This window comes from Hoplias malabaricus, chromosome 4 (assembly GCF_029633855.1).
Source record: "Hoplias malabaricus isolate fHopMal1 chromosome 4, fHopMal1.hap1, whole genome shotgun sequence".
Lineage (NCBI taxonomy): Eukaryota > Metazoa > Chordata > Actinopteri > Characiformes > Erythrinidae > Hoplias > Hoplias malabaricus.
In genome coordinates, this window is record NC_089803.1 from 53,236,342 (window position 1) to 53,258,897 (window position 22,556).

At 38.6% G+C, this 22,556-nt stretch overlaps 1 protein-coding gene and 1 long non-coding RNA gene across 3 annotated transcripts in view; one reads left to right on the forward strand and one right to left on the reverse strand.

Moving 5' to 3' along the window:
* The window catches only part of btbd11a (BTB (POZ) domain containing 11a), a 297,866-nt gene that overhangs the window by 115,513 nt on the left and 159,797 nt on the right, over positions 1-22,556 (forward strand). The window lies entirely within an intron of this gene.
* Positions 16,713-19,093, reverse strand: LOC136694639 (uncharacterized). The gene is made up of 3 exons (XR_010802229.1): positions 18,953-19,093; positions 18,352-18,439; positions 16,713-16,880 (listed from the first exon to the last, which is right to left on the reverse strand). It is a non-coding gene; the product is annotated as an uncharacterized lncRNA (long non-coding RNA).

Consider the following 22,556-nt stretch of genomic DNA (forward strand, 5'->3'; position numbering starts at 1 on the left):
ACCATAATAGCATAATCTCAATCTCTGTTCACTTGAAAACATAAAAACACACTTGTCTGCCATTCAGTGTGTGGAGAAGCAACTCATTCAACAACAAAATCAGTCAATTATTTCACCATTCTTCTGCCACAACAACTTTCAAAGTTGCCCCACAGGTAGTGGACTTACAGGGTCTTGTCTAAAACCAGCAGGTTTGGCGACAGGGCCTGTGTCATGGGAACGCTGGACATAGCAGTAGTGTCCGTAGTGCACACTGATAGCTCTGTGATTCATTATAGTGTAAGAGTAATTGTACATTAATGTGTAAATATTGAATGAGTCATGTTAGCAACGTCACAACTCTGCACTATTTTGACTGTTATTCCACCATTGCAGAAAACTACCTCATGTAAACAAAGAAGACGGCACTCACAGTTGTCCAAAAGTTCCGCATTCAGTAATCTAAAGTAATTAATACACTAATAACTAAGCAGGGTTACAGACAACACACAACATGTGAGCAAGAGGACATGACGAAAGCATAGTGTAGCTACTGTTGAGTTCAGAAGGTAGATTCCATTATGTTTATGCTATAAACTATATATATATATATAATTGCTCTTTCTCTTACTCTCTGGTTGTCACACACACATGCAGATGGAGCTCATGTTTCTTTTACCTTGCACAATCTTTTAAAGCTTCTGTGTCTGAAACTTACTCAGCAAATTAAGAGATTCCAGTTTAAAAAAATCATCAGAATCAGATTCATTCATTATCTGTAACTGCTTATCAAATTCAGGGTCGCGGTGGGTCCAGAGTCTCCCTGGAATCATTCGGCGCAAGGCGGGAATACACCCTGGAGGGGGGTGCCAGTCCTTCACAGGGCAACACACACACTCACACCTACGGACACTTTGAGTCTTCAATCCACCTACCAACGTGTGTTTTTTGGACTGTGGGAGGAAACCGGAGCACCCGGAGGAAACCCACACGGACACGGGGAGAACACAGACAGTCACCTGGAGCAGGAATCGAACCCACAACCTCAAGGCCCCTGGAGCTGTGGAACTGCGACACTACCTGCTGCACCACCGTGCCGCCCCAGAACTACACTCTATAATAAAGTTAAATAGAATGGTTTACTCTCGTAATGGTTTACTCTCTGTATGTGTACACTACACATACGGTACTGTGCAAAAGTTTTAGACATGCAAGATTATGAGACTTGAAAAGCTATTAATCTGAACAGTAAGTGTTTATTTGCTAAAACAAACAAACAAACAAACAAACAACAAATAACACCCAACATTAGAATAAAACCAAATAGCATTGTTCCAGTAAGTGTGATATAGTGTGTGTGAATGTGTTGGTTTAACGATTATCATCTAATACCTAATTTTACTGGTTAATAAATAATGATTTTAAATGTGTGCTGTTGATTTAACAAATTCATGCAATCATGGAGAATCTGAACAAAACATTGTTCTTCAATCTCACTCACACCTACTACTTATAAAAAACGTGTATTTATATTTGTTTCATATTATAATTTTTTATACAAGTTTATACAAGCACCACACTTACTGAGAAGGCACAGTATTGTATATCTCCCAGTCAAAAATACAAGGAAGTACCTGCATTTAAGTTTTACTCTAGTGATTATATTTTTAACCGGTGGACACTACTAATATAAATCTAATTCAACACTGTGTTGGTATTGCATTGGTTTTTTAATATTACATTTAAATATCAATTATCAAAACTTTCAGTCTTAAGAAGTGATTGTGATTTGTTGGAGCAAATATTTGAACTATACTGTACGTGGCTTATATGTTGATTCTCTGATGAATGTGAGGTGTGTGTGAGGGGAAGGACAGAGGGACGGAGTTTCTGGGTCTGAGTGACAGCTCATCGCTCCACATCGTGTCAGAAAGCATTAGCCAAGCAGGGGGCTCAAGGGTAATTTCATTAAGCAGAAGAACGCCAGCCGAGGCCAAGAGTTTTACAGCAGAGAGTCTGACAAGGGGAGGACAGGACCTCTGATAAAGAGAATGAAAAAAGAAAAAGAAAAAAAAGGCACTGTTATTCTGCTTTATATTCATTGCAGCTGTGCTTTATCACATGCTGTTTGTCAGAGGGAGAGAATAGGGTGGCACATAAGCAGCTGAATGCAAAGCACCTGACCTGTCAAAAATCAAACACATTTTTGAGGAAAAAAAAAAAACGAGGGCTCGACAAAGGGAGCTCGTCCTCCAGCTGACGACCATAGGCCAGTCACACATAAAACAGATCATCCCATTCAGCTTTATGTAAACAATTCATCACTCGTATAGCAGACTGAGGAAGGCCGGAGGCTGCCAGCACCTGGGTTTTGTTTTGTTGTTGGAAACTGTGTTTGTGTTATGCATCACGCACAAACTGCTCTGGATACTTTCACTATGATGCCGTTGGGTGAAATTATTTACAAAGAATCGTCAAGCTAAACAATTAGCTCAGTTAAATCCTCCAAGCTGAGGTAGTAAAGACTTACCCATATTATGTGTCTAAATAAGTGTCTTTTTTTTTTTTTTTTGTAAAATGTAAAATTGTAGTTCATTCATAAATTAAGTTTCATATCATTTTGTTCACAAACATCAACATCACACATTTTAAATCTTCTACGCCAAAACTCACATGTACATTTGGAAACCGTATTGTCCCCAAGAACAGAAACTGCTGCACATTGTTTGGCTTTTTACTTAATGGAACTCATAATGAATACAGTGACGAATTCAAACTTCTCACTTGCCATTGTCATGGTTTAAGCACCTCCCTATTGTTCTGGTAACGTACATTGATTTGAATGTCTAGAAATAGACTATATATGTAATTATCATTCATTCATTCATGAATTCATTCAGGACAATGCAGAGGCACATACAGGTTTTATAAGGGTGTTACCACACTTATAGCACTGACGAGCACGTGATACAAATAATAGAACACAAATATGAGACAATGAGTTTAAAACAATTGTAAACAAAAACAACTATAAACAAACCAATAACCTATAAATAATTGAGGCTCCATTCACATGTATTTGGATTTTTTCCCTGCATTTTCCAAAAAACAGCTATACATTTAAACATTTTTTTTTCTATGTTATCATCACTGCCTAAAGAAAAACATGCTCCATTTCCATCTTTTTCAATTTTTGTTTGCTACATCAATTAAACTCAACAACGATCCTTTACACTTTGTGGAATTTTCATGATGAATGGAACAATAGAAATGCTCCAAAATATTATATAATATTATAATAATATATAAATTACTTAGAATAAATTCGTTTTACATTGGCTTCAATTTTGGACAGCCATGATATTCTCTCTCTCATGGGTCTCAGGTGCTCTGACAGACTGGAATAAAAGATACTACACAGATATAAACAGAAACAGATATGTGCAGTTTCAGAGTATGATGTCTGTTTTGTTTGTTTGTTTTCTTTTTTAGTTTAATTTTCAATGACCTAACTCACTATTTACTTGTAGATAGGAGGCCAAACTGTTGTTAAAAATAGCTGGACATGTGTGGACTGGACATGAGAGAATTGTTACCAGAACACCTTGGGAGCCACACCAACCAAGTCACTGTAAATGGACCTTGTAGGTGTTGTAAAGTGCAGCACCGGATTATATCCGATTTGTAGGTCACCTTCGTAGGCAAATTTCCACCATAAAATGTAACAGTTCACACAGTTTAGAAGAATATTTCTCTAGCGGAGTTTTTCACTGACGATAGCTGGCTGTCATAGGTTATTTAACTGTTGTAAACGTGCGTCAAGTGAGGGCGGAAATCTGGCCAGTGCTGACCACTATTTGGCTGCATGCCTGGACCAAAACAACTGACTTTTGTTAGATTACATAAATAGCTTGAGTCATTCAAACACACACTGAACATCTCATCTAGAGCTGTGGTGAGGATGTTTACACAGCAAACAAATAACTTTATAATATAATAATAAGTGTCTTATCTAAACAATCCATTGTGATTGTTTATAGGGAACATTTGCATAATGCACCATTATCAGTAACATCATGATAATTTTGATTACTGAAATGAAGAGGTGTTTCAATCTCTCTCTCTCTCTCTCTCTCTCTCTCTCTCTCTCTCTCTCTCTCTCTACTCACTGGACCTTGTGTGTGGGTTATTCGGAGCTCTTGAATACGAACAGTGATTCCAGTAGCATTCCAGATTTTCTGAATGTTTGTTGATAGCTTACCATTAGTATATTGGTCTTCCTTCCACTGGATGGCAACTGCTCCGTTGGCTTATGCACATGGACACGGTTCCGCACACAAAGCTTACAAACCATGCAGAGCCTGGCTTTCTCAGCACAGGTAGCTAACTGTCCTCTGGGCCACAGAACTGTTCCATAGGAGGGTTTAAATGACGTGCAGGTCTGGTGATTGGCTCTTTAAGCTTTTTGTTGCTCTGACATGAGGTTTTTCTGCATCGCAGCTTTTTTATGGTTGAATAAATAGTAGAGTCTCTGGCCTGAAATGTTATTATATACTGTATGTGTTATATATGTTAGTAACTAGCCCCCCTCCAGAGTGTGTATCCGCCTTACGCCCAATGATTCCAGGTAGGCTCTGGACCCACCGCGACCCTGAACTGGATAAGCGGTTACAGATGATGAATGAATGAATGAATGAATAAATGTTAGTAGCTATAACATAGCCACACATCCTGCAAGCCTCCGCAGGTAAGCCCCTTCTTTTTCCCGTCTTCCTTTGATATTTGGGAAGTGAATGAAGTAAGGGAAGTAACCTGACTAATAGGTCCACAACAGTGCAGAATGGTACAGAATGACCTTAAGTACCATCTGGCCTTGCAATGGGAAAAAAGGCCATTGTATGAGAACGCATTTTAAACATTGAAAAAATTTGAAAGCATCAGCAGATCTGTATAAACAAAAACAATAGATAGTGTAGGTGATATTTCCTGTTTAAGTTGGGTAGCTTTACTGATTGGCTGAAAACTGTGAAAACTATGAGGCAATGTTTTGACCATCACAATAAGATGTAGCGTAAGTGTCTCTGCTGCAGCCAAAGCTCTACATCACTAGATTTAAACTAACTTCTCTCAGTGTAAGGTTTAAGATGGGCTTTACTTGTAGTTGGGGTAACGTATGATCAAACTTAAATTCAGCTGGTGTAACTGCTCCAGAATCACTTGAAATATGAGAAGAATATTTTAACAGATGGACATAAGAAATATGTGCCATTAGCTTCTATTATAAGTGAATTTAATTTAGTTATTAATTAGCAATCTCTTATGCATGAAATGCTACATTTTGTAATCCACTGATAATGCATTGTCAGAAATAAATGTACTCTACAGGTACATTATTGTTTACTAAAGGTACAAACAAATGTACCTTAAAAGTACAACTGTATTCCATTCCCCAGATGGGGTTTCATTATTGAACTGTATAAATAAAATAAAATAAAATAATTAATTATGTTCCCTAGCTAAATGAATCAATATGGGTATGGTGCTACCATGAGGGTAGCACCACAGTGACAGCAGAAGGTACGAGACTGTGATATGAAGAATGGATCGTTCTTCTGACCTAATGGGAATGACTTGATTGTGACCAATGATGGCTGCAGGTCAATCTGAGGGGTTTCTATGAAGATAAAGAAGTCCACAAAGTGCATGTGACATGAAACTATCATTCTCCATCCACCAAGGAGCTGTCACTGACCTTATCTGAACTGTTTTTTTTTTTCTTTGCTTTGTTTTTTGACATTTTGCTGCTAAACTGAAATATCTTCTGCTTCTGTCAGACCTTGCCCCATTTATGCTTCCTTAAAATTGAAAGCAGCCCTGATTCAGTGAGGATTCATCAACTTATATTACGTCTCATATTCCGATATTCCAAGTCATGTCTTTCAAAAAGATATTTTTGCAGCAGTATTGAACTTCTCCCTTAGGGTATGCCATTTTATGTGTGTTTTTTTTTTTTGCTGCCTGCACTTTTCACCTGCTTCTTAAGTCATCTGCATTTAATTTACATTCCCACTGCATTTGGCTGAACTGCTCCAGGCTCTGTTTCCTGCAACACTCCACCATTGATTATGATTGCTGAGAGTTTATTGAATTTAACTGAAGTTTAACTTCCACTCTAAATGTTTTTTTTTTGTTTTTTTTTTTTTTGTTTTTTTTTATGAAGCACTGACAAATATGGTAACCCTTACCTTTAGCACTTTGTGTAACCCTTTAGTGCTTCATTTGAACATTTGAAAAATGTTGATTTACTGTATATAAAGTGCCCATGGGTGTGAATGTGTGAGTGAATATATGAGTTTATGTTCCTGCGATAGGCTGTGGATCCACCATGAGCCTGAACTGGATAAGCAGTTAAAGACTGCAATGAATGAATAAATGAATGAATGGATGAATGTTGAAGGACCTAGCCAGGTCCTTTTTTAATTTATAATAAAGGCTGTGTCATCTGTCTGTTGCATGAACAGTCTCTAGTCTTTTGGTTTAGTGCGGCTTTACACCAGATGTCTCAAATTTTTATTTTTTTATTTTTTTATTTTTTATTTATTTATTTTTTTTATTGAGCCGGATATTAGCCGGATTTAGTACTGGTGTTATTTTTCGGTCCCAAAATCCACTCCAGCTCATCCAGGTACTGGATGGATTCCAATCACTCTAGACAACACAGTTCTACATAGGACATGGACATTGTAACCTTAAGGACTATTTAGGCTTCTGCGTTGAACCCTATGCCATAGCCTACACTGTAGCTTGATGCACACTTCCCAAAAATGTAACTACTCATCACGTCGATGCAGGCCACAATGACTGTGATTGGTCTACAATATGGAATGAACATGGATCAAGCTGAGGAGTCCAGAAACATAAACTCTTCTTCTACATCATACAGAGACTGCAAACAGCAATAAATTCTCGGCAAGAGATTTCCTCCTTTGTATGTCATGGAACAAATTAAACGGTGGAACAGTGTGTGTGTGTGTGTGTGGGGGGGGGGGGGGATGCATCCGGGGGAAAAAAGAACCCTTGCTACAAGGAGTGGGAACATGCAGCAAAAAAAGGGCAAGCTTTGTAGCGCATGTAAACTCTGCTATGTTACAATTAGCACCCTACTCCCTTAATAGTGCACTTCACAGATTACAAAACTAATACTACGAATCACTGGACGCAATGCAGAAACACACCCAGAAGGGGGAGCTAGTCCTTCACAGGGTGGTACACATACACACACCTATGGACACTTTTGAGTCACCAATCCACCTACAAACGTGTGGTTTTGGACCGTGGGAGGAAACTGGAGCACCCAGAAGAAACTCACATGGACACAGGGAGAACACACCAAACTCTTCACAGACAGTCACCTGGAGTGGGACTTGAACCCACAACCTCCAGATCCCTGGAGCTGTGTGACCACGACACTACCTGTTGTGCCACTGAGCCGCCCACTAGGCGAAAACATGATTCTTCTGAAAAAAACCTCTTCCATTGCCTTATTTGCACATTTCTGATTTATCAATGTTCTACATTTCTACCTCGTCAGAGTGGAAACACCTTATTGCAATATCTAGGTGTTTTTGTGAATTTCTGACCTTATACATTCAAGGTTTTTTTTTTATGTGCAAAAACACGGACTGAAAACCAGAAGACTGACATCAGCAATGGATGCAGCTAAAAGTTGTGAACATCAAACAGTAGACAAAGTGGCTACCAAATATTGGATGTGCAATATAATGTATTATGGTATATGTAAAACTAAAACAGGACCACTGTGTGGAGCGATGTGTTAACAGCAATGCAGGTGTATTGCTACATATTGCGTTCAGGACACGATTTGCAACAGGGCAAATCTTTGCTGCCCATTCACTATCTCCATTTGACATGGTTAATAGCATAGCCAAAATGGCCTGCGATTGGTCATTGAACTCAAAGTTCGATGGGCATTTCTGTGATTTATTAAAGTGGCCATGTGCTGCGTAGTACTTTCCGTAACTACTAGGTCTGGGTTTTACTGCTGAAGTGAATGCATTAGAGCTGTTCTGCTGTGGTCCATATGGCAGTAACATTACCCCTGCTGTGTCCAAAGTGTAGTGTGTTCAGAGTTGAGCTTATTTTGATTCAAATTAATACTTATGCTGTTATTTGAGGCTGTGTTTTCCTCTGGCTTATGGTTTTAGAATATCACACCGATAAAACAAAACCTAAAGAACATCCAAGAGCTCATTTAAAGTGGACTGCAGTGTGGTTTATAAAGTAGTGGTGGATATTATGCCAGTTATTGCTGCCAAATGTATGTCATAACATCTGTCCACTCACGCCTGTCTGTTTCTCCATATGTTGTTTGCATAATTTGGCTCGATAGTAAATATGTCAATACTAAGTAAACTAGGACTAAAATATAACCATCGCTTTGAAAAAAGTGCTGTGCAAGTCTTGGATCTCTGCCTCATTATTGGTCTCTTGTGATGCTTATTGTGTTTATCCTTTTTAAGTTTTACATAGAGGGAAGGATAATGATAGGGAATTAGAGTAAAGGCTGAGCAACAGTTGTTTGCATTTGAGACTCATTCTGGTAAGAGACCTGTTTACAAATGAAAGACAGGATCCTTATACAATTAACAGGTAAATACAAAGAGAGATGCAGGTAATTACACAAGTGAATCCATAAAAACAACGAATGGAGCCCTTTGTACCTGAACTTTTAGGATGTAATTGAAAAGAATGAGAGTGACTCTATTTCTCTGTGATTTTAAGGTGTCTTGTAAGGTGTAAGCTATGTCCCAATATTATAGTATAATATACTATAGTATTCTTAGAACCAGTCAATTTTTGAGTATGGTAATGATGGACCTTGTTGCCCCACTATCCAACAAGAAACGGAAAGGGAGAAGACTTTAATAGCTAGAAAATATCAGCACTGCCCCAAAAGCTGCCCCACTCCCTACATAGTGCACGTCACAGATTATACTCTGAGCAGTCATTGGATTAGAAACATCTACCTTGCATCTACATTCATTGTCCAATCAGCTCCACTGACCATACATGAGCACTTTGCAGCTCTACAATTATAGACTGTAGTCCACCTGTTTCTCTGCATACATTCTTGCCAACATTTCACCGTTTTTCAATGGTCAGGATCCCCATACAACCACCGCAAAGAAGGTTTGATTTGGGTGGTGGATCATTCTCAATGCTGCAGTGACACAGACCTGGTCATGGTGTGTACTTCATGTTGTGCTGGTACAAGTGGTTCAGACACAGCAGTGTTGCTTCAGTTTTTAAACATTGTCTACTTGTTGTTTACTAAGTTAGACACACCTACCCTGTGAGAGGATGGCCAGCACACCGTGTAGCAACAGATGAGCTACTGTCTCTGACCTTACAGGGTGGATCACTGACGTAGGTGTGTCTAAGACTGGACAGTTAGTGGACATAGTGTTTAAAAACTCCTGCAGCACTGCTGTGTCTGATCCACTCATACCAGCGCAACACACATTTACACATGCACTATGCACTGCATAGTGTAGAGGGATGATATTTTGTATGTTAATATTTTGTGTACTAGCTTGCTGTACTCATTTTAGGTTAGTTCATAGTATACACTGTATAGTATTAGTGTGTTGTACACAATTGGGTTATAAACTGCAAGATTTTTGACTGAGAGAGGACGTGGTCCCTGCAAAAAAGTGGGTTATAGAAGTATAAATAGGTGTAGTACAACAGTGACTAAAATATCTATAAGCATAAATGACAATGTACATGAATAAAGTAGAGCAGCATCATTACTATTGCACTAATGGAGTTCAGAGAAAGTGAAGTAAATGTATTCTTAGCATTAGGAAGTCAGAGACAAGTCTGTCAATCTAGAGAGCAGAATAATATGTGGACTAACAGCAGGTCAGATACGATAGCAATGAGTGCATCATAGTGGTATAAATGACAGTATGGAGTAGTTCAGCACAGTTTAGACAGCAGTAGTGTCCCTGCAGAAAGGAGCCTTTTTGCCGTGGGAATAAACTACCTCAAATGCCACTTCTTAGCACAGCGCAGCTGTATCAGTCTTCCATTGAGCATGCTTCTGTTTATCCACTGTAGTGTGCAGGGGATGAGAAGTATTGTCCATAATGTCCAGCAGCTTATTAAGAGTCAGTTTTCCTGCCACAACTTCTAGAGTGTCCAGTTTGACTCCAACGGCAGAGCCAGCCTTCTTAACTAGTTTGTCCACTTTGTTCAGTGCACTTTTTTTTTGATGCTGTTTCCTCAGCACATCATTAGCGGTGACAAACTGGTAGAATGTCCAAAGGAGTTTAGTGGACAATCCAAAAGACCTCAGTTTCTTCAGAAAGTACAGTCCTTTCTTGAACACTGCATAGGTGGTATCAACTCGAGTCCAGTGTGTCCAAGTGCACACCCAACCACCTCAAATTCCACTCCATCAATGGTGATTGGTGATGGGACAGGTCTAAGTTTCCTGAAGTCCACCACCATCCACTTCATCTTACTGATATTGAGCTGCAGACAATTCGGCTCACAACATATGTTTTTGTGTTTTTCCAGTTAATTGGGACACAGCATCATTTTCGGATTTGGATGAAGGTGATTCCTTTCCTTAGTAGGTTGCTGTGAATGATCAATACCAGACAGTGCCGTGGTCTTTTTCACCAAAACCCCAGTGTTTATCTTTTTTGAAAGAAAGGCTTATTTAACTCCCAATGTAGATGAAGAAGAGGTTCGATGAGAATAATGGAAAGCCCCAGAGGCTCGCTGGCTCCGTTTGATTCAATTATGCTGAGGGAAAAGAACACTGCCACAGTGGATTACAACCACTGCTGGGGATTTCAAACAGCACTGTGGGAAATCCAGTAAGAGGCCAGGCCTTCATCTAGTCTAGTCAGTCTGATCAGGACAAAGCACCTTCTCTGGCAGTGTGCAGGGCCCTAGAGGCCCCTGGGAGCCACAGTGGCCCTGCTGTTTCAAGCTGTCAGGATTGACCCAGTTTAGGCTGTCTTTAGGGGTTCATCTGCCTGGGATGCCTCGCTCTATGTATATTGATTAAGCCATTTCAAATGTAATGTAGATTAGTATTCAATAAAGTATGAACTTGTATCTGCATCCTGTTTCGATCAATCCAGGTAGCTATTGTTAGACAAGAACAAAACACTGTTTTTTTTTAACATTGACAGTTACTGTAACAGCAATTACAACAGCAGTATCATTCATTGTCTGTAACCACTTATCCAATCCAGGGTTGTGGTGGGTCTGGAGCCTACCCGGAATCACTAGGTGCAAGGCAGGAACACACCCTGGATGAGGTGCTTGTCCTTCACAGGGTGACACACACTCACACCTATGGACACTTTCTGAGTTGCAGTTCCACCTGCCAATGCATGTTTTTTGGACTGTGGGAGGAAACTGGAGCACCCGGAGGAAACCCATGCGGACATGGCGGGAACATGCCAACCTCCTCACAGACAGTCACGTAGAGCAGGACTTGAACCCACAACTTCCAGGTCCCTGTAATTGTGTGACTGCGACACTACCTGCTGCACCATCATAGTGCCCAACATCAGTAATTGGATATTAAACAAATCAGTCTTGATTAATATCATATCGCTAATAACTGCAAGTTTACACATTAACAATATACATAACAGCAATGCTGCAGTTGGTTTACAGTAATACAGCTTACATAAATATTTATCAAATATTACATGTCATTACACAAATGTAACTCAATTTTTACTACATAATTACATGTAACTACATTATAATTACATTAATACATTGTTAGTGCATTATGAATCCAACAATAAAATAAAAGCTTATTGTAATTTCCAAAATGTTAGTGTTTTTAAAGTCAATGGTAAATGAAGTGCAAACCTGAACCTGTCAGTGATTGCCTTGCTATAGAGTCTATTGTTGCAGGGGTATTTCGACAAAATCCAGTAAGGTTCAGTTGCTAAAATTATCTCAGAACAATGAGGTCCTCACCCATGTTCCACTTGTTGTCTCTTACCTGGCCAAACAGGGTAAACACTCATTTGGATTGGATGAATTGGTTGGAGCTGTTGTATATTTACAAGAAAAGAAATATATATATATATATATATATATATATATATATATATATATATATATATATATATATATATATATATATATATATATATGAATAATTTCATATAGATAGATAGATAGATAGATAGATAGATAGATAGATAGAATTTGGCTTCATTTACATTATTATATATTCTTATCAATTTATTATAAGTTTGTCATAGATCCAAATAGCACCATCTGCCATTAATTGATACCTGGCCTATAGTGTTAATTTGATCCTTAAAAAGGCAAAACCTCAGAGATTTACACCTCTGTTTAATACACTTTTCATTTCATCTGTCAGTAATATCTTTGCTTCTGCCATCTTAGATTTCATGCTCATTAGTTGCCAGCAGCCATCTAAATGAGTGTTTGTTGCCTCAGGATAGAGTGCCTTTTTAGAGACATTTTCATTAGTCTCTTGGCTAAATATGTGCTAATTTCAAACCATCTTCCTGCCAACAAGTGCTTGTGCTTTTGATTTTACAGTGAGAAAGTGCCTTTGCAGTACACCACCGCAACAATAAACCCTCCAGCTATGAATCACTAAGAGTGAAGAGTTCTAATGGACTGAATTCAGTTATGACCTTGATGAATCATATGCACTGTGAAAGTCTGTTTACAATGACATCTTCTTTTTTAGGTTTGTTACCAAAAACATATAAATGGTAATTTTCCTTTCCATAAAGCCATTTATGCTTGGGTGGTCTCTGATGGGCTAGTTGATCTTAGAATGCTTGTTTTAGTTTTAAACTGTGAAAAAAAACTGCTGCAAATCTGCAGTGATTTAGAATGTATTTTACATTCTATTCTCCTGAATTACATTTTTGAAAATAACAGTTCAGTTAGTGTGTAACACTTGTATGCAATGTCATATCCCTTTGTAAGTAAGTGCAAGTAAGATCCAGTGCTAGAGATGTTTTGGTCATTTTTCACAAGGTTATGTATTCAAATAAGAATTTAGTGGAACATATTATTTTAAAAAATCACTTTTCCACTGCACTTGCACATATATTTTAGTCTTTGGAACGTCTACCAATCCACAAACTCTGAAATAAGACCACCCAATTAGTTTTTGTGCGATATATATACACACACACACACATATTATATAATGAGCTGTTCTGATTTCGCTCAACTTCCTTAGTCAAGTGCCAGCACTTCAGAATAATCCCACCTCCTTATCTGAATCTCAGATAACAGCGTTTATAGACAATGAAAAATCACCAAATGTTGAAAAGCATGAACCAAGATGAGGATATTGTTCTATTTCTGCTCAATAGGTGGGTATTACAGATTTATTTTTGCTGTTAATGATCTTAAGGTAGAAATGTCTCTAAGACTAGGAGACAGCTAACTGCATCACTGCAAAATGTTGCAAAACTAAACATCTCTAAACTAAACAGCCACGTACAAAGCCACATATTTTTTTTCCCTCAAACATACCATTCCACCTTAAAATATGTGGAGCTTCTGGTTGAAAACAAGCCAGAATAATCAGCATTTCTTGTAAAAGTCCCCTTTAAGGTAAAAAGTGGCTTATTAAAAAAGACAGGGATCTAAACTAGTCATTAAGAACTGTGCTGTTTCTTCTAGACAGGGAAAGAGAAGTGCTGTTTTGTTTGATTCTCATGGTATTTCACCAAAGCATATTACAGACCCCAGCTTACAGCTTCAGAATAATTGTGATGTTTCACTGAGCTATAATAGGGAGAATATGGCCTCTGTCTTTGCTCCTCTGGGCTTAGCACTGAAGAAACTGCACTATGAGCTCATTAATTGCATCAGGTGTGTTGGAGGCAGTGGATTCTCTAAAATGTGTAGGGCAGTGGCCCACCAGGAACAGAATAGAAAACTACTGGCTTAGATTTAGGTTTAGTCTTACGCTCTGGGTGATAAGTTAAGGTTAGGGTTAAGGTATTTGTTCTCCACAATGAAAGAACTACACTGTTAAAATAAACATGCTACAAAAGGTTCTTTGAGCAATGTCATTGATAAACCACATTTGGTTCCATAAAGAATCATTTTTGCTAATACTTTTTAATGGGTAAAAAAACTTAAAGGGGACGTCTGTGATTTTGAGGGAATGCTGTTCTCTGGTTTTTTTATGTTCCGAAGTGCTGGGTCTTTTAAGGTGGAATGGTAAAGTTGTAGACACCCCTTAAAGGCAATGTGTACGATTGGGCATTTTTTAAGGTGGAATGGTATGTTTCAGAAGGAAAATGAGTGTTTTTACGTGGCTGAAGTATATATATATATATATATATATATATATATATATATATATATATATATATATATGCATAATATAATATATTAGTTTATATTAGTTTTCATTAAAAATGTGAACGTTGCCTTTACATAATGCGCCTTTACAAAGTTCTTCACACAAACATTTCTTAAACAAATTTGGGTCTTTATGGAATCAAAAGTGGTTCTTCTATGGCATTGCCGAAAGAACCCTTTGTAGCTCCTTTATTTTTAAGAGTGCAGTTCACCCATTATGGATTTACACACATTGTCTTGGGGATGTGCTTTTTTGTCAAATATGTGCAAAATAACTTTGAGACCAGGCTGTGGCCAATCTGGTTTGAATCCCAATACACAGTTCAGAATGTTAAACCATATTTACATAATTTCTCAGAACAGTTTTTCTTTGAATCATAGGAAAGGTGTTGCAAAAACTCTGAGGGAAGATTTCAGAGCTTTCTGAGATACTCATAATTTTGTTACTGCTTCAAAACTAAAATAGTTCAGCTTTTTTTTTCTTTTTTTTTTGGTGGTAGGGGGGGTTTGAAGACGTGTTCGAGTGTTCTTTCAGGATCTTTCAGTTTCTGATGTTCATCGATAATGAAATAATATGTGTGAGGCTCTGGACTGGGGCTTGATGATAATTTTGAAGTTATTCTGAATGTGGACACTGAATGTCTGCATGCAGCACTTGGGAATAAATTTGCTGGTATCTATAGTTTATTTCTGTCAACTGCAGTGTCTATAGCAATTCCTCAAACCTTTACCGTACATTAATTTAATTAAAGAAAAATAAAATGAAAATGAAAATTATCTGTAGGTCTTTTTGTTGTTTGTTTTTCCTTAGACTTCTTTTCTTTTGATTGTTTGCGTCTGTTGACATGAGAAATAATGTCTCATGTCTGAGTAATCTTTGATTGAAATCTCCATTTAGCCTTTGCTTTTGAATGTGTTTTTATTGTTTTTACACAGATGTGCAACGCAATCAATACATCTGTGACAGTGACATAGAACAAACACACACAGGGAGAGAGAGAGAGAGAGAGAGAGAGAGAGAGAGAGAGAGAGAGAGAGAGAGAGAGAGAGAGAGAGAGAGGAGAAATACAGGGAGTGATGAGCAGCCAGCCACAGCACTCAGAGAGCAGAACAGCGCCAGGGAGAGCAAAACAAGATCATCTGCATTCATCTTTCACACTCAGAAACAGCAACTATCAAGATGCTCAGCAAGTGTAGTGTTTGTAGTCACCAGGCACAACCTATGTTTATTTTCCTTTCCCAAAGACTTTTCATCTATTGCAGTTATGACGAGTGATGGACGTAAAGCAGAATCATGAGAAAGCGCTGGGGCTTTTGGGAACTTTTGGGAATACCCCTCCAGCTGTTTTTTAACCTTTAACTTGATGACCTTAAGATCATGTGCAGCTGCTTCAGGCTATCCCATTTCCCTTTGTGCCTTTCTATAGATATAAACAATTGTTGAATGACAGAGCCTGTCTGTAATTGGTGCATCTTAACATATCAGAATCCACTCATATTTAATGACAATAAAAAAAAAAAAAAAAATAAATAAATAAAACACTTCATATATAAGGATCTGAGGACGTTTCCTCACCATTTGTTAGCTCTCCAGTCTGTTTGCATACTGAAAACAAGTCTAATGTGTTTACAAAACCCCAATGTCTCTAAATATATTTATTTATTTATTTATTTATTTATTTATTTTATAAACAAAGTGTCTCAGCCTATGCTAGGTTTTTTCTCTCTGCTCACAGCAGAGAAACATCAATGAGGTCGCCAAACTTTGAAAATCATTAAAAGAGATTAGGATATTGCTCCATTCCTGGGTAATATTGACTTCTTTTTGTTGTTTTGGGTTATTTAGCTTGAAACTGACTCCAAATTCAGGAGACCATAAACACATGAAAGAAAACACGAATCGAAAGTGCTACAAAACTATAATACTGGAGTTATAAATGAGGTTCTGTGGTAGTTCAGACAGTGAATAAAAACTCAAAGACAGGTTAAACTTCAGCTACATTCAAATATTTCTCCCCAAACAAAGCTCTCCACCTTAAAAGATGGCACACAAAAAACCTTAGACCTAACCTCAAAAGTCAGATGAGAGCATTATCCATAAAGGTACCATAATAAATCCAGTCTTTAATCCAATCTTTTTCAAGGTGGAATATCTGAATTACAAGTGAATCATTAGCAAAGCAAATACACTCTACAACAATGCGCCAGTGTCCTGGTCCAAGTCAAAGCTTTAGTAATGCATGCATGTCACAGCCAAAAAACAATCCACTCCAAAACCAGACTCAATGGAATTCAGGCATTATAATAAAACTCTCAACAAGACGCTGGCATGGTCAGTGATGCGAGCAGGGTACTGGCAGGACTGCCCTTTGCTGATTACCAAGACTGTGACCACTGTGCGAGATGGTGTCCCACTCTTTGGTCACTCTGTTAATTGGACCCAGCCATCAGAATATTCCTTGTTTTTCCTGTTCAATAGAAATGACAGAATTGATTCAGAGTTGCTCTCATTAACTATGCTTGCATATATTAATAATAATAATGATGTTATTTGTTAGAGATGCTACTAGTTATTCTGGGAAACATTAGTCTTTTAACTTGAATCATAATGAAGTACCAGAGGACAACCTGCCCCAACTTGTGCTTTGTTCATTGGAGCAATTAGTGCCATCCCTGCTCCATGCACGCCCCCCTTTTCAGGAGTTCAGGATTTCAGGACAGCGCTGTAAACGTTAATTACTCTCTGCAAATGTAGGGGGAGCCCAGGAGCAAAAATACCAAATCGTACCAAGTGTTCCTTTAGTCGGGATATTAGATGCAATAATGCACTTGTCTAAAAAAGGGGAAGGAAAAGTTGCCAAAAAAGGGTTTTCACAACAGACGTTTTAGAAAGAAACTCCTAGCAGTCAGACCAATATTGCTTTGAAGTTGCTGGTTTGATTTCCTAATGGACGTTTATAAAGCTCAAGAATGAGTCCTAAAGATATCATCCCTTTACAAAGAAAAATAACATTTATCTCCATTTTTGTGGATGTTTAGTTTACTACATAATTTGAACCTAGCAGCTGTCCTTCATAGTGTTTAAAAATTTTATGATGAATGGGTCAATAGAAATGCTCCCAAATTACTTGGTATTCATGTGTGGCAATGACGTATTGTTTTTGGTGTGTGTGCCATAATCAATCGTCTGGTTTCAGAGCGCAGCACTAATGTAAGGAGATGGGAAAAATTGATACATTTATCTCATACACTGATAATCTGAGTTTTTCTCTGTTCTTCTGCCTGAATCTGAGTGAGTTATTCATATGCAGATCATATACAAGCTTCTGTAATCATCTTATGTAATAATCCTAACAGGTAAATAATCTGATCCCACTGTTCCCGCGCTCTAAGAGTGAAACAGATTATTTAAGGATAATATTATTGCAACTGTCTGCCTAAATTATTCCTCTGGCTTGGCTTAAAGTTTAATAAAGTAGCTCTCCTTACCCGAAAGTGTGACTGATCATTGAGAGTAGTTTTACCACCACAAAGCTGAGGCTGAATACCATGTCTGTGTACACCCTCCGTACGTCAGAAAATAATGGTTTGTGCACTCACGTTGTGTGTTGTATGTCAAAACTAATTTTTAGTGAGCTATATGGGTCACGTTTTCCCTATGGAATTAGCATCTCATTATGGTCTGTTACATTAGTTAGCTATATAGGTAGTACAGTGCAACATTGGGACATGGCCTGAGCTTCTCTAACTGACACAAATAGAATGGAATTGTTTACAAATACAGACAATCAAAGTCTCCTGGAAGATCCAGGAGTCTTCCACATATTATATGCAGCCTCCCGGAATGTAGAACTTGCGATCAAGAGCGCACACAAACGATACAGCGATTTTTTACCCCAGTCGTGTGGCAAACAGAGGGAGAGGAGAGAAATGACATACTTGCACTGGTAGCCTAACTTTGCGCGGGAGGGTCGAGGTCTGGGTCCGTGGGTACCTCCCTGAAAGGAGTTTTTGCAACTTAGGATGTCTGCAAAGGTGACATTAAAAAATGGGTCAGGGATCCCTACTAATATTTATTTTTTTTTTAACATCTAAATGAGGACTAGAAGTGTTGACAGAAACAATAAAACAATTTAAACAAGTTTGAGTGATGAGTAGGTCCCCAATATGGTTGCTAATCGGCGTTGCGCAGCAGGTAGTGTCGCAGTCACACAGCTCCAGGGACCTGGAGGTTGTGGGTTTGATTCCCGCTCCGGGTGACTGTCTGTGTGGAGTTGGTGTGTTCTTGCCGTGTCCGCGTGGGTTTCCTCCGGTTTCCTCCCATAGTCCAAAAACACACGTTGAAGGTGGATTGGCGACTCAAAAGTGTCCGTAGGTGTGAATGTGTGTGTGTCTATGTTGCCCTGTGAAGGACTGGCGCCCCCTCCAGGGTGTATTCCCTGCCTTGCGCCCAATGATTCCAGGTAGGCTCTGGACCCACCGCGACCCTGAATTGGATAAGCGGTTACAGATAATGAATGAATGAATGAATGTTACTTACCAGAAGTGTCAAAGAACCAATGGTGGAGTGACCCGTTAAGTCAGTCGAGTGCGACTGCAAATGAGTGACACAAATTATTATCAGAAATTATTACACAAATAGAACCCAGCCTGGATCTGAATTGGATCCGCTAACCATAGCTGACTGCTATGCAGATCTACCGGAGGTAAAACGGAACCAGACCGGAGTCGCCTGCTATGTGGGTTGTCAGCTAAGTCAGCTGCAACCCATGAATAAAATACTTTTTTACATTAAATTTCAATGTGTCACATATGGGTAGAGTTAATAAGGGACAAGGAACAGAGATGGAGGTAGTACAAAAGTAACAATAAAGAAATGAAAACAATAGAATGGTGGAATAGAAGAGTGAAAACTAACACTACAACTAAGATCAACCAAACTAGGGGCAAAACACTGGACCATGGAGGCTAAACAATAAACAACAGGGCTAAATGACTAAACACAGGGCTGGAAGACTTTAACATAAAACAAAAGACAACAGAGAGACCATCCTTGAGACAGCACTGACTGAAAACTAATGACAGAGAAATGATCTACAGACACGGGCTATAAAAAGACACCTAAGACAAGAAACACCAGTGAACTAATCAAGACATGTGACACTACAAACACAAGGGAAGGGTATCACATGATCAGAGAGAACACAAGGACAAGCAGATCACATGACAACGAAAGCACAAACAGGAAGCAAACAACACAGAATCAAGCATATGTGACAAACTGAAAGAAGTGATAAGAATGTTTTTTTGGACAGTGACGATATGTTAATGTAGACCAAACTTGTTAACACTGTGTGTGAAGAAGGCTAAGATTGTTAGAACAACTCACTCCAGTGCTACTTAATAGTCCGATTTGACACCAGCTGACAGCCGTATAAGTTAGCATGACTAGTTATTATTATTATTATTTATTTATGTATTATTATTATTATTTTTTTTTTTTTGTTAAATATTTGAGCACCTTAAAACCTGCAGCAGTGACAAAATCCAGCCCTAACACAAACATACAGGACAAATCTATCTCTATATTATAATGATGCTGAGATAAATCTAAGAATAACCTCTATATGAAAGGTCCTCTTGCCTCTTATAGCAGGGCTGATGCAGTTAATCCAGGAGGTGCAGCCACCTGGAAATAGAGCTGACAGTTCTGATTCGAATGACGAAGGCTCTATTTTCAAAATAAGAACGACGATTTGATTTCTCCAGAGCTTATGAATAACACATCACTCATAGGCTTTATGAGATATTACATGAATGCTTCAATAATACTTTTAAAATAGCAGTGTAACCTTTTTGCTGTCAGCCTCACAGCCCCATAAACAGGTCAGTACACTCATTAAAGGATTCAAGCCGCTGGAGAGAAGAAAACCTGGGAACAAGATGCGAGAGAAGCACCTCTTACCCTTCATTTAATTCCTCTTCTCTATTCCTCTCCTTTTTTATGTCCTCTCCAACCTTCTCTGCCTCCCCCCTCTCTCTTTCTCTCTGCTGATTGCCTTGCAACCTCCATTGCCCAATCACTGAGCTCTTTTACTTCATCTTGTTAGGCCCCATTTGAAAGATAAGGAATATTATTATTATTATTTTTACAGCTTCTGGAATCTGTCAGCCAAGGTGAAGATGATGGTGGAGCAGAGGAGTAGGGGTTTAAGTAAGGCCTGTTCTAGAGATCTTTCTGTAGCACTAAGTCAGGGATACAGGAGGATAACTCTTCAATTCTAAGCACTGTTTGACTTCTTAAAGGCGACATTCACAATTTTAACCGTAAAACACTCCTGAGCTGCTGGAATCTAATGATACTTAATGGATTTTCACGTACTGAACAATACGAAAACTTCAGAATATGCGTAGGAGATGGCTCTATCCACTCTCACCTTAGTTTGCCAGTTGTAAAACCTGCTATAAAATAAAAGAGATAGAATGTAGCTTAAAAAGCACAACATAAGATACTAGAAAAATTGTTAGAGCAACGTTGAAGACTCAAAACAAGAACATATAACATACTACCAGTTAAACAGGACTAGTTAGATTTTTAATGTTTTCAGGCTGGCCTCGAGGTAAAATTACCGATTTTGCTATAAGGCTATTGCTGGGATTCATATAATGTGTACAACATATAATTGCCACTGGTTAATTATGTACGAAATATAAATGTGTATGTTTATATGAATGTCTAGCAACACAGCATGAAAAACCAGCCTTAACCCTAACACTAACCATAAACTTAACCCATAACTAAACCCTAAATTTAACCCTAACACTAAATGAAACCATAAGCCAAACTATAATGTTTTGCTCTTGTGTAACACTCTCTCAAACTGCTAAGTGCAGTGATTTTATCCTTCTTTGTTTGCATAACAGAAATTTCTGTGTGGGCTTATTGAAAAACCAGTGGATGGGAACCGATTGCTTATAAAATAAGTACAAATTACTGTATAATTAAGTTAATTACTGAAATAAGTTCCAGGGGCCTGGAGGTTGTGGGTTTGAATCCTGCTCCGGGTGACTGTCTGTGAGGAGTTTGGTGTGTTCTCCCCGTGTCCACGTCAGTTTCCTCCCACAGTCCACACACATGGATTGGCAACTCAAAGTGTCCATGTGAGTGAATGTGTGAATGTGTGTCACCCAGTGAAGGACTGGTGCCCCCTCCAGGGTGTGTTCCTGCCTTGCGCCGAGTGATTCCATGTATGCACCGGACCCACTGCGACTCTGAACTGGATAAGTGGTTTCAGACAATGATTGAATATACTGAGTACTCGTTTTAGTGATGTACTGTTGGAGATTGTATTAGTTCTATTGGAAAATGTTGCTTTTTTGTCTTTTTTTATTAATTGCTTCTTCATGGCCACAAATCCTTTCAGATCCATGACTTTGATTTGTTTTCTTTCAGTAGATAGATAGACAGAATATCTGAAGCTGAATGCTGGAACTGTGAGATGGAGGACAGCTGTGATAGTAAAGAACTCCTTGACTGCTGTTTAAAAGCTGTGCTGACTCTGTATTACATACAGCAGCTTGAATATGTAGCTTCTTCATCCAGTGTGGTTTATGTTGATTGTGTGGATATTTCCTCTGAAATCAAGTGTTTGAATAGGGAGTTTGGCCCTTTTACTGGCCCTTTAGTTCTTTGTAGTTCTACAATTACAGATTGTAGTCCATCTCTTGCTCTGCATACTTTACTTGCTCCCTTTAACCCTGTTCTTCAATGGTCAGGACCACCACTGACTGACTGAGTTTTTAAACAGTGTGTCTGCTCACTGTCCGCTCTGTTAGACACGCCTACCTCGTTGGTCCACCTTGTAGATGTAAAGTCAGAGACAGTAGCTTGTCTGCTGCTGCACAGTTTGTGTTGGTCTTCTTTTAGCCCTTCATCAATGGCCAGAGGACACCACCCACAGAATGCTGTTGGCTGGATATTTTTAGTTGTTTGACTATTTGTGTCTGATCTACTCGTATCAGCACATCACACATTAACACACCACCACCATGTCAGTGTCACTTCATTGCTGAGAAACTTAGAATGGTGCATTAAGCACACAGAATGTGTGTTGTGCTCTTACGAATGGATGGAATACAGTAGT